The sequence below is a fragment of the Neolamprologus brichardi genome, chromosome 3 (genome assembly GCF_056152115.1).
Source record: "Neolamprologus brichardi isolate AB-2024 chromosome 3, ASM5615211v1, whole genome shotgun sequence".
NCBI classification, from domain to species: domain Eukaryota; kingdom Metazoa; phylum Chordata; class Actinopteri; order Cichliformes; family Cichlidae; genus Neolamprologus; species Neolamprologus brichardi.
In genome coordinates this window covers 7,855,033-7,874,185 of record NC_142106.1, presented here as the reverse complement: position 1 = coordinate 7,874,185, position 19,153 = coordinate 7,855,033, and the positions used below count along the sequence as shown (strand labels likewise).

Here is a 19,153-nt window from a genome sequence, read left to right as displayed (position 1 = left end):
TTCATCACTTTCTATATGATCAGCTGTTTTACCTGTACTGATGTCCTTTGTGTGTGTTTGATTGTGCAGACAGTGATCTAGCTGCTGTTTACTCAGCAGTGAGAACTGACGATGTCACTTATGGACCAATCATCATCAAAGATGAGAAGAAAAAATCAAAGATGAGAGGTACAGCTGCTCTTCTTTGTGTTCATCAATATTTACCTTTACCTACTGCAAGGCTTGGCTTTATTTTACAGTGGATATGATAAAAATACAAATAATATAAAAATATTTAAAAAAGAGTTTTGTGATTATAACTACTGAGATCACAATAAATTATTTGAAAACCTTTCCCATCTTTAATGCAATGAGTGGAAAACCTATACATTATGGTAAAAATAAACAAATAAGTCTAGCAGGGCAAAAAATATAAATAAAATTTAACACATTATGAATATAAGGAAAAAGTACAGTAAGCTGGTTGCATTGGTGTGTACACCCTTAAACTAATTTTTTGCTGAAGCACCGATTGACTTAATCACAGGATCCAGTCTTCTTGGGTAAACACCTGCTGAGAATTAAAGACACAATTACAGTCAATCAATCAAGTAACAGTGTGCTGTGCTAATAAGACTTTCCAGACAATTACTTGGCCATCAAAGGGATCTCATTGTTGAAAGGCTTTAGTTAGTTAAGGCGGAAACTGTTCAGTGATCCTGCTAAGACACCTGCGGCAACACTGAGGGAGCTGCTGGAATTTCTGGCAAGTACTGTTGTGTACTAAATGTAATAATCTATTTTCAACATGTCTGGACTAAGAGGGAATGATTGCAAGACAAAAGCTTTCTTTCCAAGCCTGGTTCAGGCATAAGCCTTCAGATGGCAGCAGGACTCGTGGAGCAGACAACAGACTCGAAGGAGTGCGTAAGAGTGTCGTAATACTAAAGATCTCAGGACAGTGCTGAGTGCAAGTGAGGCAGTGGATATATACAATAAGTTGGGTCATACAACACACTAGAATACAAAAGCACAGGTCTATTTACAGGGACAAAAATTCAATGATTAAACAAAAAATAAAGCAGGACACGAGTTACACACTATGGGTTTTTGCACTGTGATGTATTCTACGGCTGTGACTATGATACAGGGACGAGGAGCTATGGAGAGCATACAGTGATGAACTCTGAGGCTATGAACTATGACCCGTGACAAAACACAATGAAGAAGTACACGCTAAGCCAGGGCATTTGGGGAGGTGAATCCAGGAGCAGGGCACAATAACGGGGTGGACAAAGGCATTCTGTAAGACTGCAACAGAGGAGAAGCGTGTCCGCATGGGATTCCAATGACTGCCTGCACTGGTGAATTCTATGCAAATGATAACAACTTATATGCAAGCAGGAGGAGATAATTTCCAGGGAGGTCTGGGTGAATAGTGGCAACTTTGATCCAATGGTGAGCAGGTAGGCAGACAGGAGAGCTGCACCTCCACCCGCCAGTCTGTCAAGCTAATCAAGTTTGCAGATGACACCACTGTTATTGGACTCATCTCGGACGGGGATGAGTCTGTCTACAGGAGGGAGGTTGAACATCTGGTGTCCTGGTGCAGCCACAACAACCTGGTGCTGAATGCCCAGAAGACAGTGGAGATTATTGTGGACTTCAGGAAGCGCACAGCCCCACTCCCCCCCATCATCCTGACTGACACCCTCATCACCTCTGTGGACTCATTCCGCTTCCTGGGTACCACCATCACCCAGGACCTGAAGTGGGAGCCCACCATCACCTCCGTCATTAAGAAAGCCCAGCAGAGGATGTACTTCCTGAGGCAGCTGAAGAAATCCAACCTGCCAACACGGACGATGATGCAATTCTACACGGCAATGATCGAGTCCATCCTCACCTCCTCCATCACCGTGTGGTATGCTGGAGCCACCATCAGGGACAAACAGAGACTGCAGCGTGTTGTGCGCTCTGCCGAGAAGGTGATTGGCTGCAGACTCCCATCTCTGCAGGACCTGTACACCACCAGGACACTGGGGCGTGCAGCTCGGATCACAACTGACCCTTCTCACCCTGGAGACAGTCTGTTTGACCTGCTCCCCTCAGGCAGGAGGCTCCGGTCCATTCGCACCAGAACCTCTCGCCATAAGAACAGTTTCTTCCCCTCTGCTGGTGGACTCATGAACAATAACCATATGACTGTTCCCACCACTAACACATGACCCTACACTGTGTTCACTGCATCATTCCACGTTTGCACTGATCACCACCTGCACTCATGTATATATTTATCTACTTAGCACTTTTAATTCTTATTTTTATGTTTATTTAAGCATTATCTGACAGTTGCTGATGGCTTGATGAGCTGTCTCCCGCACCAGGGCACTTCCTTGTCATAGGTCACTCCATGTCCAAAACATCTGGGAGAGTGAACGTAAACACACACAGGGAGAGAGCACTGGCTCCCTAGACGCAGGTAGTGACAAACAAAGTATTAGTTTGAGGGTCTTATACAAAAGTCTTATTGGAATTTTTGTCCCCCAACAGATTTTTTTGTTTTTCAGTTGAATTGTAAAGGTTCATGATGATTGTAGCACCCTCAAGGATTGACGTACGCACGATGTAGTATAGAACAGGGTTTATTCTGGTCTTGGCAACCCGTGAGAACTGCTCACGGACAAAACAATAAAACAAAAACATCACATCAAAATGCGCTCTTGTACGTAGTGTCAATCAATCAAAAATCCTTAATTACAGAAAATAAAACACTTAAAATACACAAACCTCGTGAGCTGACATCCAGGAGGTGCTAAATAATCCTTTATGGCCTTATTGCCTTATCTTCCATCTTCTTTGTCAATTATTTCCACTCTTTAAACAACATTTTCTCCATGTGTGGAGCTAACTGTGAGCTGCCGCATGCAGACACCGTGTGCGCTAGCAAAAGACAAGTGGCTGGGTGGAGACCCAAACAGCAAAGCTGTACCCTACATAGTTCACCACCAGAGGGCGCAAAGGAACAAAATCCAGACATACAGCTAAACAAATATCAAATGCAACAAACATCAAATGCAAAAGACCGTTACAATGATCATAGGAAGTGTTTTAAAAACATTTATTGTGGTCTTATTTTAACATCACACAAACCTAGTATTTTAGCACGAGTGTGTACTTTTTATATCCACTGTACATGCTAATATTAAGTTTAATGGTCACCATAGTACAAGCCAAATAGTTTAGCACCAGGCTGAATGGCCTATCAAGAGTTTTACTCATTGTTGTATTGGTTACTTTAAGTCAGGAGAAATGATAATTGACTTATAAACACAAACACAGTAGTTCCCACCAACTACTAAATCCATCAAACTTTAATCACACCTCACAATCATAATTATGTTGTTATTATTATTTCTTGAAACAGCTGCTCTGTGAATGTTTTCTCAAACAAACAAGAAATGGTGATTGTTGGAGACTTTATCAGTCATGGATTAATACACATTTGTGCTTGTGGCAGCATTATGATGTTTGAGTCAGAAATGACTGTGTGTGTTCACATGGTGAAGAAGAAATAACTAAGCAGGACTATTTCAGACTTTAGTGATGTACTTTAGGAGGAATGAAATATCTCTTTTTTTTGTCCAAATGTGAATGATCTGTATTTTCTTTGGGCTGCATATGCATATGCATGCAGTGGGTCTGAGAGCTTCAGCTCAGCTACAGGTCCACTGCATATTACAGGGCAACCGTGGTTCAGGGGGCTGGGACGCTCATCTGTAACTGGAAGGTTGCCGGTTCCATCCCCCAGCTCTCTCTGTCCTGGTCATTGTGTCCTTGGGCAAGACACTTCACCCTACTGCCTACTGGTGCAATAATGCAATCTAATATTATTATATCACTGGGATCTCAGGTGTGTTGTGACTTCAGCAGTACTGAGCAGCAAATAACAATAAACTTATATAACCCATTTAGGTCTAATATTTGAGATTAGTAAACACAAGTTCTCAGCATATATGAGACATAAAGACACAGGTTGAATAAAACAAGTATCTTTATTACAATTATAGACTTTGACTGTTCTGCATATAAAACCACAGGAGCGACATCCTGTTGTTAACTGTAGTCAGTCCGACGTGGGTGAGCGTTCTTGTTGTGAGAACATGTTTGTCTTGTGCCCTGTGGTCAAAGGTGTCAGTGTGTTTAACTGCAGCTTTGTGGTTATCCACACGTCTTTTACACAGAAAGCACCCCCATTTCTTTGTATACAGGTGCTATTTTACAACTGAGGTGTTAAGATGAGAAAAAAAAACAGTCTGAAGCTGCTGCAGTCTATAATAGGCATCACTTAATGCTGCATGCAGCGTGGTATCGCAGAGAATATCCAGGAACTACAATGTTGGTAATTGTAATATTTTAGTTTTCTTCAGCATTACTTTAAAAGTGCAGTTTTAAGCAATTAATGATACAAGGAAAAAAATCACAAAAACCACACATTCATTTAATTAAATTTTATTTATACAGCACCAGATCACAACAAAGGTAGATCTAGACAGGCCACGTGGGGAAATACACAGCAATCTTGGTACACAATGGGCAGAGGAAAACACACGACTTAAATACACAGAGGAGTAATGAGGAAGTAGGAATACACGAGCAACACAGCTTGAAGAGATTGAACCTACAAGATGAGGAGGATGCCAAATTAAATACACTAACAGAGGACATGAGACTGTCAAAGTAAAACAGGAAACATGAGACAGGCACAGAGACATGACTGACTGGGGAGACAGAGGGATGGATACAGGAGATGCACGACCATGGAGACAGTAGAGATAGAGATAAAACATGGAATACATGGAAGGGACAATAATAGAAACATAGGAACTAGAAACTATTAAAGTACAAGCATAAAAACAATCAAGAGAACCAGAACCATGAATAACAATAAATGAAAAAAATAAAAACTGAAAAAAACTGAAACACAAACACTGGGTCAGACAATGACCTAATTGCTGCCACACCAGCTTCTCGGCCTGCGCTTCGAGGATTCTGATAGTTAGATTGATAGACTTGGGAGTGTTTATTCATTCAAGCTAACATAATCAGCTGAAATCAGCTGTGGCTGGCTTCAGTGGTGTGATGACACCCAAAATATTCTCAAAGAGATACCACAGTATTTCTTCATTGACTGGCCAGAAAAACTTGTTGAGCCCAATTTTGTGTATGCAACCGACCTCAGCAAGTGTCTGTGAAGGTTCTCAGTCATCCAGGTCATCGTAGTCAAAGGAGCTTGCAAAGAAAAGCGTCTGGACTTCTTTAAGTTGCTTGAAGACGTTTCACCTCTCATCCGAGAAGCTTCTTCAGTTCTAAGGTCAAATGGTGGGGAGTCCCAGATATAAACCTGGTGGGAGTGTCCCCCCACAGAGGGACAAAAGGACCCCCTGATGATCCTCTAATCGCCTGAGCCAAGGTGTGGAACTGGGTGTGGGTCCCAATCAGCCAGAGTTTCGGGTGAGTTCATTGTGAAACCTGGCCCCACCTTATCATGCGAATTCCTGAGGTCAGATGGCCCAGGGTGTGAGTGGGTGTTAAGGCGTCTGGGGAGGGATCTCAAAACTGGATTATAGATGGCAGAGAGTTGGTGTCGTAAACCACCGCCTCTGTTCAAAGATGGTCGCTCACAGTGGACATAGATGCTTCTTTCACTCCTCTTTCAAACCATCTGTCCTCTCTGTCCAAAATGTGAACATTGGCATCCTCGAAAGAGTGACCTTTGACCTTTAGATGCAGATGGACAGCTGAGTCTTGTCCTGTGGAGGTGGCTCTTCTGTGTTGTGCCATGCGCTTGTGAAGTGGCTGTTTGGTCTCTCCAATGTAGAGGTCTGGGCATTCCTCCCTGCATGTACAGCAAACACCACATTGTTAAGTCTGTGTTTTGGCGTTTTGTCTTTCGGGTGAACCAGTTTTTGTCTGAGTGTGTTGCTGGGTCTGAAGTACACCGGGATGTCATGCTTGGAGAAAACCCTCCTGAGTTTTTCTGATACACCGGCTACATAGGGGATGACAATGTTGTTGCGTCTGTCCTTCTTATCCTCCCTCGCTGGTGTCTGATCTTCTTTTCTGTGCCTCTTTGCTGACTTTAAGAACGCCCATTTAGGATAGCCGCACGTTTTGAGTGCTTCCTTTACATGTGTGTGTTCCTTCTTTTTCCCTTCAGGCTTAGAGGGAACATGTTCTGCCCGGTGGTGTAGGGTCCTATTTACTCCAAGTTTGTGTTCCAGAGGGTGATGGGAGTCTGTGGGGGGACACTCCCACTAGGTTTATATCTGGGACTCTCCACCATTTGACCTTAGAACTGAAGAAGCTTCTCGGATGAGAGGTGAAACGTCTTCAAGTAACTTAAAGAAGTCCAGACGCTTTTCTTTGCAAGCTCCTTTGACCTCAGCAAGTGTTTCACTTGTATCTGTGATGACACCTGGGTAGAGGTCACTACCACACTTTACCACACACCATTCACCAACAACTTCAGGACTTTGCTACTGAATTTCTGTGGCTGTGGGTGCTGTCTATTGATGATTGAATGTGAAATGCTTTGCATGAAAGCACTGACAGGTCAAAATTTGATTTATTGTGCACAGGCAGCTGATATCCCTATATGTCAGTTCTCCCTAGGTAAGGGTCACTGCCTGATGTATCCTTATAGTAGATGGAATTGATGGCACATCTTGGACACCTTCTGAATTGTTTTCTCTACTGCTTCATCACTGACAAAAAACAACTTGATTGCTGTTTCTGTCTTTTGCCAGTAAACGGTAAACAGTTGTGCAGGAATCCATTTGCTGACCACACAAATGGAGATCAACAGGTTTTCGGGGGTTTTGTCCTTAACTTTGTTTTCCTGTGTTGTAGTTGTGTGTCTTGTTTTGAAAGAAATATTTATGTGTTACCATAGCGACCAGGGAGCATTAAGTGGCAGAGAGGAGAATGTTACTGTCAATGTTGTTGATGCATTTCAGGAAGAAACACATTTACACAGTGAATTCACATTTATTATTAAATTTACCAAATACTACAGTTTTTGTCTTGGTTGTATTTATCCATGACATCTTAAAGGCCGATCCGTGAAAATATAGTCGGACATTAAACCGGTCCGTGGCACACAAAAGGTTGGGGATCACTGCAGTGTGATTTTATTGTGCAGACAGTGATCCAGCTGCTGTCTATTCAGCAGTGAGAACTGACGAAGTCAGTTATGGACAAATAACCATCAGACCAAACAAGACCAGAGGTACAGCTGCTTTTTAACTTTAACGTTGGACAGAGATGAGCTTTATGGTTACTTCATTTCCAGCCAGCCAGCACGCTAAGCTAATGTAATGTTTCTTCTGCCATCTTAGCTTAGCATAATAAACTAAATACACAAGCTGCATACACACTGGACAGGTCACCAGTCTGTCGCAGGGCTAACACGGAGAAACAGACAACCATTTACAACCACAGTCAAACCTATGGGCAATTTTGAATCATCAGTTAACCAAATCTCTTTTGATTTATGACTTTACTAGCTTTTTCATGAACGTCTTAAAAAGTGTGAGCAGTATGGAAGCTCTGTGATTTGTATCTGAGCTGGTTCCCAGTAAAGTCTGAACTGGGACTGTGTGTGATGCAGAGAGGTGGAGATTGGAGGTCTTGATTGAACTACAAAGCTTGTAATGATGTCTCATGTTGTTTGAACTGTGTGTGTTTGTGTTCAGACTTTAAACCAGAGCCAGACGTCGTCTACTCTTCACTGAAGTAGTCCACCAGTCCAACCGCTGACGTCCAGCTGCTGGTTTCTAACTGGTCCACCCAGTACCTCAGACCAGAGGACATCCACATGTTACAGATTTTTCCATGTCTTATGTCTTTCTATCACCAAATTAGATTCATATAGTTCACAAAAAAGTGATGAAAATATTTTTAAATGTGTATTATACAGGTATATAGACACACACCTCTATAATGAAATCGTCCTCTTGTTTTGTGTCCTCAGTAAAATTACTGTCTTTGTTTGTCAAATGCTGATCAACAGTTTAGTTTCCCTGTAAGATTAACAAACATTAGCCCCATCTGTTTCTCTCGTGTGGTTCTGTGGGTTTCACAAAGGTGTCACAGATAAAATCTGACTTGTTCTGGTCTGGTTGTGGCTAACCGATGCACATGTTTTTTCACTGAAGAAAAAAAAGAATAAATATTAAACCACAACCCAAAAGAAGCCAGAGCATCAATCAGTGTCTTTAAACCTTCATTGCAGGATGTTTGTGCTTGAGACTAAAGAGTTTAAGCTGTTTGTCACCCAAAAAACAACTGGCAGCTGCTGACATGGCGAAAAGTTGAATTTTAGTAACTTTTTAATTTTTTTCTTACAAAAAATAAAAATAAAGATAATTCTGTTAGTAGTTAAATTGCATCTTTTTTTTTTCTTTCTTTTTTTTTTTATTAAAGCAATATAGCAACTTGGGCACAGGGAATAAACAACTTTTTTAACTAAAATAACAGTGGCATTTTACAGTTGTGCTTTATGAAATTACATAAATAAGGAGGTGATAAACCTATGGCAAGAACGGGTGACCAGTGTTCTTGAATAGTTGACTTTAGTTTTCACAAAGCTTTGTATTTTAATTATTGCTCCTCCCCTTTGGACACATTCATAGTGTCTTTTGTAGTAGTTTAAGAAGAAAACATAACTGAAGTGTCTGATAAAACAAAATTTCATGAACATGTGACTCTAGCTCGCGTCTCCTGGACCAGCTCAGAGCTCCTGTTAAACCTTTGAAGTTTGAAATGGCCATTAGTCAAAATTAAAATCTTTGCGCTCTACTGGTAAAACTGGAAGTTACAGTGTAATGGCTGCCTCATGACTGACAATAGTTTAACACTTTATTGTCAAGTCAATTAGTTTTAGTTAAAGACTCCTCTTGGTGAGTACAATTCACTAATTTCAAAGATCAAACCCTTAGTATTCACTAACTGAACTATTTTATATTCTCTGTCCAGGTGGTTACTCCACAGGCTGATAAAATTTTAATGCAGTTTTTGGATTTTTTGGTTTTCATGATCGTTTTTGCTGTGCTATAAATGGTTTCTCCTTAAAGGAGTTCAGTGACATTGATCCTCCTCCATGAAGCTATCCAGACTGCTTATAGATGCGAATTTTAACTTAAACATTAACAAAGACTGTGACCTTTTTGCCAGATTTATCAACAGCTTTATCAGCATCGTGGATTCTTTTTGTTTTACCCAGCATTTGTCACACATAACAAAGGACACACACTGGATGTTGGTTTTATTTTTTATTTGAATGTTCACTCTTTGCTCTGAGGACATTATTATTGTTAATTTTCTGATGTCTTCTCCATGGAGCAATGATAGCATTTCCCTTTGAACATTTTAAAATGTCTTGATGCATGCTCAACCATCCGGGTAAGTAAATCTCCAAAACCTCCAAATGTTGATTCTGTTCATCTGGACGTAGCGTTTTGCTGGAGAAACGTTTCGTCACTCATCCAAGTGACTTCTTCAGTCTCAGCTGACTGCAGGTTCCCCCAATCTTATAAATAATGAGAATTTGCATAATTAAAATTAAGGAACTGACCTCCTAGCCCATTGTTCCTCAGTGAGCTGGTTTCAGTCATTATGCAAATCATGGGTACAATGAACCCTTCTTCTTGGTTGGCAACCAATGTTAAGGCACTTTACCGCCCCCTGGCTCACAGCTCTGTGGACATTTAGATGAGAAAATATATATTTGACACATTTAATGAAAATACTAATAAAATAAAATAAAAATAAATGAATGTTCCCTTTAGAATTTTTTTTGCTCTTTTTTGCTCTATAAAATAGTTGTTTTCTTTTACAAGCATTCATCTTAGCAGTAGGATTTACATTAAAAGAGAAACAAATTAAGTTTGAGTGAAAATATACATTTTACAGTTTTTTAATATACATTTTTATTACAGCGAATCACTCAGGTCTTGCTCACCCCCTCCCTCCTGTGCTGAATCATAGACCGAGCGAACGAATCACTCACTCACTCACCCCCTCCCTCCTGGGTCACAGCTTCTTCTTCTTTTTGGTTGGCAACCAATGTTAAGGCGCGTTACCGCCCCCTGGCTCACAGCTCTGTGGACATTTAGATGAGAAAATATATATTTGACACATTTAATGAAAATACTAATAAAATACAAATAAACAAAATAAATGTTTATTAAGCAATTTTGATAGGAAATTGCTTAATTTTAGAAATGTTTTGGGGTTTTTTTTGCTCTATAAAATACTTGTTCTTTTTAGAATCATTCATCTTAGCAGTGGGATTTACATGAAAAGAGAAACAAATTAAGTTTGAGTGAAAATGTAAATTTTTTCACTCTCTGGTCAACTGACTCAGTGACTCAAATGACTCAAGAAACCGGATTCATTTTGGTGAGTGACTCATTAAAACTCGATTCAGTAAAAAGAATCGAATTTACCATCACGACCCGCAGCGCAGGCTTGCCGCTGCTAAAACTAAACAGAGCTCTCTGAAAGGCACAGCCAATCACATTGGCCGTATTTGTCACATGACGTAGGACTCCAGTAGAGAACGTAATTTAACTCTTTCTGCTCCACTGGGTGAATGAGATATTGACAGATCGTTTTTTCCTTTCTATCGGATTTGTTTTTCTTTACTCGAAGACATCAAATTATTGGTGCGGACATGTCCCTTCCGTCCATGCCAAATTTACGACCTTGATTTAATTGTTTAATTATGGCAGTGCATACGCGTCTCCAGCGGATTCTGGAATACCAGAAAATACAAGTTTACCTCGTATGCCACGAGCGAGATCAATAACTCTTTTATTTTTTTATTTTCTCTATTTAGCTTTGTAACATTTTCAGTGAGACATTTGACGACTCCCTTAGCGTGGCATTTTCAGCAGCGAGCGTTTTCCACCTGCTGCTGGCTGAACTCCAGGGATTCTCACAAGGATTTAAATTCCCGCTGTAGAGTCTCCACCAAGGACAGCCTTGCATCGAAACTGGACAATCGTTTGTTGATTGACTCTAGGATGTCTGCAATATCTTTGTCGGCTGGCGATGTTGTGCCGGGGGAGTCTGCCAGGCAACATCTTTTCAATGACGGTGTCTCAGTTTTGCCCCGGGAAGACTCTGAGCCTTCGACATTACGAGATCCTGGAAGCACCGATCCATTTAATGTTGGAGAGCTTCCTCCCCGTTGTTCACCAGGGTGTTGGAGATGATTTAGACAAATGTTGTTAGTTATAAGACAATTGATAAGTGTATTTGGTAAAATTGAAGCTTAAAGAAATTTGTTCAATTCTAAGCTAGAATTAGGATAGACTGACATTTGTTTAAATACTTCTAGAAATCTGAGCTGTTGGTGTGTCCTTGGATTTTGTGGTAATAATATTAGAGCTAGCAATCTTTCTTACAGAATCTCTACTCTGAGTCATGTTACCTGAGATTAATTCTATGTTTACCTGAAGGCCTGGACAAATGTGCTGTGTGAAGGATGTAAATCAAACCAGATCTTAACCATTCATAGTTAAGCAACATATTCATATTTAATTGAAATACGAACCAATGTTTTTTTGATTGCTGATTCCAATATGGAAATCCTGTTTGGCTTTTTGTCATTTTAATTCTCTTTTCAGTTCAAATTCAAATTCAAATTCAAATTTTATTTGTCACATACACAGTCATGCACAGTACAATATGCAGTGAAATGCTTACACAACTGCTCGTGACCTAAAGAAAAAAAAGAAAAGGCTATGAATAAGATAGGAAATAAATATGAAAATTAAAAAGGGTAAATTTAACTAGGAAGGAATAAAATAAAATAAAATATATAAATTAAAGTTGAAAATAAAATAACTGTACAACAAAATACACAATACACAGTATAGAAATATATAAGAATGTATGAGAAATATATATATATATATATATATATATATATATATATATATATATATATAGGGGCGATCGTGGCTCAAGAGTTGGGAGTTCGCCTTGTAATCGGAAGGTTGCCTCCACCAGTGTGTGAATGTGAGAGTGAATGGGTGGATGACTGGACGTGTAAAAGCGCTTTGGAGTCCCTAGGCGGGACTAGTAAAAGCGCTATACAAATACAGGCCATTTACCATTTATATATATATATATATATATATATATATATACAATAACAGCAGCTGTACAAGTATTAAATGGAAATGAAGAAATATAATGTCCAGTGTTGTGCAATCCACATTTGTAAGTGTCTTGTGCAGTGCAAATATGCTTAAAGTGATTTAAGTGATGAAGTGAAAACAAAGTCCAGAATGTTCAGTGTGTGTGTAAGAACTATATGTGTGGGTCAGTACTGTGTGGTGGTGTGATTGAGAGACTGTATCGCCTACGGGAAGAAGCTCCTCCTCAGTCTCTCTGTGTTGGTCTTCAGAGAGCGGAATCGCTTTCCTGACCTCAACAGAGAGAACAGTCTGTTGTTGGGATGGCTGAGGTCCTTCACGATCTTCCTGGCCTTGGTCCAGCACCGGCTGCTGTAGATTGAGTGCAGGTCAGGGAGCTCTGAGCGGATGGTGCGCTCAGCTGAACGCACAACCCTCTGTAGAGCTTGTCTGTCTTGCATGGTGCTGTTCCCAAACCAGGTTGAGAGGTTTCCCGTCAGGATGCTCTCTATGGTGCACGAGTAAAAGTTCCTGAGCACCTTGGAGGGCAGTTGGAAGTCTCTCAAGCGTCTGAGGTGGTAGAGACGCTGTCGGGCCTTTTTCACCACGGTGTTGATGTGACAGGACCATGACAGGTCCTGCATGATGTGAACTCTGAATTTGAAGCTGTCCACTCTCTCCACTGGGAACTTGTTGATGACGGGGGTCTGGTAGTTCCTCTCCTGCTTAGTGCTGAAGTCCACTATCAACTCCTTTGTCTTACTGACGTTTAGAAGGAGGTTGTTCCTCTGGCACCAGTTCTCCAGATTCCTAATCTCCTTCAGGTAGGGCGTCTCGTTGTTGTCAAAGATCAGGCCCACCACGACGGTGTCGTCTGCAAACTTGATGATGGTGGTGGAGCTGGTAGTGGCCACACAGTCATATGTGTACAAAGAGTACAGCACGAGGCTCAGAACACACCCCTGGGGGGCTCCAGTGCTGAGAGTGGTGGAGGCTGAGACATGTCCACCCATCCTTACTGCCTGTGGTCTGCCAGTTAGGAAGATCCACTGACAAATAGATGAGCTGAGTCCCAGGTGCTCCAGTTTGGTGGTGAGTGTGGAGGGAATTATGGTATTAAATGCAGAGCTGTAGTCTATGAAGAGCATTTTAACATAATTCCCCCTTTCTGGTGTCCAAGTGAGTAAGTGATGTGTGGAGGAGATGAGAGATGGCATCGTCTGTGGAACGATTTTGACGGTAAGCGAACTGTAGTGGGTCCAGTGTGTCTGGTAGTGAAGAAATGATGAAGTCTCTGACCAGGCGTTCAAAGCACTTCATCACTACTGAGGTGAGGGCTACAGGGCGATAGTCATTGAGAGAAGCAGGGTGGGGTTTCTTCGGGACAGGAACAATGAACATGTGGGGATCACCGACTGCGATAAAGAGATGTTGAATATCTCAGTGAACACAGGAGCTAGCTGGTATGCGCAGTCTCTGAGGATACGACTGGGATGCCGTCTGGTCCTGCTGCTTTCCTGGTGTTCACTCTGTTGAAGGCTCTCCTCACGTCATGCTCGGAGATGACGAGCACGTTTCCGGTGTTGGTAGTATCTTCCTGTCTGCAGCCGTTAGCGCCGCTAGCACTAGCATCGAGTATAGAAAGTGTTCAGCTCATCTGCCAGAGTCACGTCCGCATTCATCATACTGGTTGTTGGTGCTTTATAATCTGTTATTGTCCTTAGTCCCCGCCACAGGCTCCTAGAGTCACTCTGTTGGAGTTGTGACTCTAGTTTCCTCCCGTAGCGCTGCTTCGCCTCTTTCACCGCCTTCTGCACGTCATATGACGCGGCTTTGTACGGGTCCATGTCCCCCGTCGTGAGTCCCGTGTTGTAGGCAGCGGTGCGGGATCTCAGCGCGTCGTGGATGGTTTTATCCACCCATGGCTTCTGGTTGGGAGACGTTGTGATAGTCTTTGTCTCCACGGTATCATCCGCTAGTTTCCCGATGAATCCCACAACCACTTCCGTAAACACGTTGACGTCATCATCTGAGTTGTTTCTGAACATGTCCCAGTCTGCGTCGTCGAGTGCGTCGTGTAACGCGGTCACCGATTGGTCCGTCCAGCGCGCGACCTTCCTCTGAACCGGAACTTCCTGTTTCAGCCTTTGTTTGTATTTTGGCAGGAGGAAGATGGCGGCGTGATCGGATTTGCCAAACGGAGGGCGAGATTGTGCCTTGTAGCCGTCCTTGACCGTAGTGTAGCAGTGGTCCAGTGTCCTTTCACCTCTGGTGGGGCAGGTGATATGTTGATGAAAGTTCAGCGCTGCGCGTTTGAGTTTGGCACTATTAAAGTCCCCCGTCACAATAAGCGCGGCGTCCCGGTGTTGTGTCTGGTGCTGTGTGAGTGCCTCATGCAGCTCGCATAAGGCGGTGACCGTGTCCGCTTGTGGTGGAATATAAATGGCACTTATAATGACCGATGTAAACTCTCGAGGTAGATAAAAAGGACGACACATGATGGACAGTAGTTCCAGATTTGGTGTGCAGGAGCGTGTGAGAGGAACAAAGTTCGCACTGTTGCACCAATTGTTGTTAACCATTAAACACACGCTGCCTCCCCTTGACTTCCCCGAGTCCCGTGTCCTGTCCATGCGGTGAACCAAGAAGAACTCGGCCGGCTGGATGGCGTGGTCCGGCACCGCTGGGTTCAGCCATGTCTCGGTGAAGCAGAGGAGATTGCAGTTCCGAATGTCTCTCTGGAACTTTATCCTGGCCGTGAGGTCATCAAGCTTGTTCTCCAGTAACTGGATGTTGGCAAGCAGGATGCTAGGCAGAGGTGTGCGGTGTGCACGAGCTCTCAGCCTGTTCCTGACGCCGGCTCGTTTCCCTCGAGGCCGCCGCTTCGCGTCTCGTCCTTTGTTCTCCCTCAAGGTCTCCCTCGGCTACATTGCCAGCTCGGATCCGGAGTTAAAAACTTCGAATTGTGAGTACATTGTATACCAATTGAAACAAGAGTGACACTGTCATACCTAATGTATCCAATGGTGATGATTTTGCCGATTTAAAAACGCTGAAAACTAACTTAAAAAACAAAAACAAAGAAAAGGTGGTCGGAGCAGTCGTGATGGCAGCCGACCTCACCGGCACCATCTTTTGCCAGAACAGTTCTCCACAGTCACTGTCCACATGGGTCAGTGGGGCCAAGAAGCACTCTGCTAATGTGTGGACTCAGACCAACAACATCCAGCAACACCCATACAGCATTTTCTATCTCCCAGCTTTTTCCCAGTTTTTTGTTTGTCTTTGACTGGACAGTCAGATGTTTGTTGAGGCTGGAGGAACAGCCTCACACTTGCAGAGGTAAGTCAAATTGCAGAGATCCTGTTGGGTGCAAACATGCGACCCTGCTGGAATTAGACCATGAGAGACTGCAGAACACAACACAACAGCCACTCAAGAGCCATTTTACTTCCAAGGGGAGACTGCGCTCAAAAAGCTAACACAAGCACACCTGTAGCCAGCTCCAAACTTCAGTCTCCTCTCACAGTCTTTTATTCAGCCCAGTTACACAACCCCCCACCATAAAACCCCTGTGGCGTGCCATAAAAACTAAGGCACTGTGTGTGTGTGTGTGTGTGTGTGTGTGTGTGTGTGTGTGTGTGTGTGTGTGCGTGTCTCTGTATACATGACTTCCTGCCACACAATATATGCTTACAACTGTTTAACCACATTTCCTAGTTATTCAAAGGTAATTTCCTCACACCCGTATACGGATTAACTTTAATGGTTCACCATATTCAAGCATAGGCGAGCCCCTAAATGGCCAGGGGTATCCCTCAGAAGATAAGGAAACCTGAATCTCACAAGGAATGTGCCTGCACTTTTCAATTCTATTCTATTCTATTCTATTCTATTCTATTCTATTCTATTTATATAGCACCAAATCACAACAAAAGTCCCCTCAAGGCGCTTTATATTGTACAGTAAAAAAAAAGCCCAACAATCATATGACCCCCTATGAGCAAGCACTTTGGTGACAGTGGGAAGGAAAAACTCCCTTTTAACAGGAAGAAACCTCCGGCAGAACCAGGCTCAGGGAGGGATGGCCATCTGCTGCGACCGGTTGGGGTGAGAGAAGAAAAACAGGATAAAGTCTTGCTGTGGAAGAGAGACAGAGATTAATAACAGATATGATTCAATGCAGAGAGGTCTATTAATACATAGTGAGTGAGAAAGGTGACTGGAAAGGAAAAACTCAATGCATCATGGGAATCCCCAGCAGCCTACGTCTATTGCAGCATAACTAAGGGAGGATTCAGGGTCACCTGGTCCAGCCCTAACTATATGCTTTAGCAAAAAGGAAAGTTTTAAGCCTAATCTTAAAAGTAGAGATAGTGTCTGTCTCCCGAATCCAAAGTGGAAGCTGGTTCCACAGAAGAGGGGCCTGAAAACTGAAGGCTCTCCCTCCCATTCTACTTTTAAATACTCTAGGAACAACAAGTAGGCCTGCAGTGCGAGAGTGAAGTGCTCTAATAGGGTGATATGGTACTACAAGGTCATTAAGATAAGATAGGGCCTGATTATTTAAGACCTTGTATGTGAGGAGCAAGATTTTGAATTCAATTCTGGATTTAACAGGAAGCCAATGAAGGGAAGCCAAAACAGGAGAAATATGCTCTCTCTTTCTAGTCCCTGTCAGTACTCTTGCTGCAGCATTTTGGATTAACTGAAGGCTTTGCAGGGAGTTTTTTGTACACCCTGATAATAATGAATTGCAGTCGTCCAGCCTGGAAGTAATAAATGCATGAACTAGTTTTTCAGCATCACTCTGAGACAGGATATTTCTAACTTGTGCAAGATGTTGCGCAAATGGAAGAAAGCAGTCATACATATTTGTTTAATATGTGCGTTGAAGGACGTCCTGGTCAAAAATGACTCCAAGGTTCCTCACAGTGTTACTGGAGGCCAAGGTAATGCCATCCAGAGTAAGAATCTGGTTAGATACCATATTTCTAAGATTTTCAGGGCCGAGTACAATAACCTTAGTTTTATCTGAATTAAGAAGCAGAAAGTTAGCGGCCATCCAGGTGTTTATGTCTTTAAGACATTCCTGCAGTTTAACCCTTTAAAGCCAGTCGGAGCAGGCACGCTCCGTTTTGCATAACTATTTTAAAATCCCAGTAGCACTGCATATCTTTCACATAAGCTAGCGCAATATTTTTTTTTGCATATGAAACCGGAGGAGTTGCACTTACATCTTATGCCATCAGCTTGTCCTAAGTCACAGTTTCCTTCCACATATAGCTTTGCAAAAACTGCATAAAAAGCACTTGCAGCAACAAAAAACATAATATTCCAGAAACACGTTTTGCCAATCCGATTAGCTGTTTGTAACAATTCCTACATCCATCAGCGCGAACTATCGCATGTCCACCATGTCCTGCCCGAAACCGGAAGTGACGTAATTTTGCGGAAATGTAGTTTTTACCATCAGGGCCTTTCTGTTTGTTTCACGGACTTTCTGTGTCGTTTCTGGGATGCTTAGGACTCATATTGCACTGCTGGAAATAGTTTATTTTGATTCATATGCTGCTTTTTTTTTTTTTTTTTTGCAAATTTGCATTATAATATTTATTTTCATTTTTCCTGCAGTATATAAGAATTGGTGTATTTCAAAAATAAAACTATGGTAGACACTCAAATTAAATTTCCTGTGGTGGGAAACAATTTTGTGCAACTTTTTTGTATTTACAGTTTTGAGGGATAAGCCTCTTAAATTTCTCTAACTAGAAATATATGTTAAAAAAACAAAAACAATTTTCAATTTTTTGTAGTTTATTGCACTTTTTTGCAATTTATGTAATTACTATGCACTTAATGCAGACATATTATTAAAATTTGGGCTATAATGGTTGTATTGATGTATATCAACTTGAAATGAACCCAAAAATGGCTCTACAGCATGTAAAAATATAATATAAGCTCTGGTGGACTTGGTTCTATGGTAGGTCTTAAAGGGTTAGAATAGACTAAAAATGAACTGCAGGTTCCTGTGTGTTATCTGGCTTCATGGACAGATAGAGCTGGGTATCATCTGCATAGCAGTGAAAATGTATGCTATGTCTTCTAATGATGCTGCCTAGGGGAAGCATGTATAATGTAAACAGAATTGGTCCTAGCACTGAAACCTGTGGAACAGCATAATTAACCTTAGTGTGTGAAGAGGACTCTCCATTTACATGTACAAATTGGAGTCTATTAGATAGATATGATACAAACCACTGCAGCGCAGTACCTGTAATACCTACAGCATGTTCTAATCGCTCTAATAGGATATTATGGTCGACAGTATGGAACGCTGCACTAAGGTCTAGAAGGACAAGCACAGAGATGAGTCCACTGTCAGAGGCCATAAGACGATCATTTGTAACCTTCACTAAAGCTGTTTCTGTGCTGTGATGAGCTCTGAAACCTGACTGAAACTCTTCAAATAAACCATTCCTCTGCAGATGATCTGTTAGCTGTTTGACAACTACTCTTTCAAGGATTTTTGATATGAAAGGAAGGTTGGAGATTTGCCTATAATTAGCTAAGACTGCTGGGTCTAGAGAGGCTTTTTGAGTAAAAGTTCAACTACAGCCACCTTGAAGGCCTGTGGTACATAGCCAATTATTAGAGATAGGTTGATCATATTTAAGATTGAAGAATTAATTAATGGCAGGACTTCTTTGAGCAGTTTTGTAGTAATGGGGTCTAAAAGACACGTTGATGGTTTGGAGGAAGTAATTATTGAAGTTAACTCAGAAAGATCGATTGGAGAAAAAGAGTCTAACTTAACATCAATGGTACTAAGAGTAGCTGTAGATAATATTACATCTGTGGGATGATTATTGGTAATTTTTTCTCTAATGATTAAAATTTTATTTGTGAAGAAGTTCATGAAATCATTACTAGTTAAAGTTAAAGGGATGGTTGGCTCGACA

At 41.8% G+C, this 19,153-nt stretch overlaps 1 protein-coding gene and 1 pseudogene across 1 annotated transcript in view; both read left to right on the top strand.

Annotated features, from left to right (window-relative positions):
* Positions 1 to 19,153, top strand: part of LOC102795541 (myelin-oligodendrocyte glycoprotein-like) — a 56,019-nt gene that overhangs the window by 18,086 nt on the left and 18,780 nt on the right. The gene's annotated exons all lie outside the window — the stretch shown is intronic.
* Positions 862 to 2,077, top strand: LOC148103345 (uncharacterized; annotated as a pseudogene).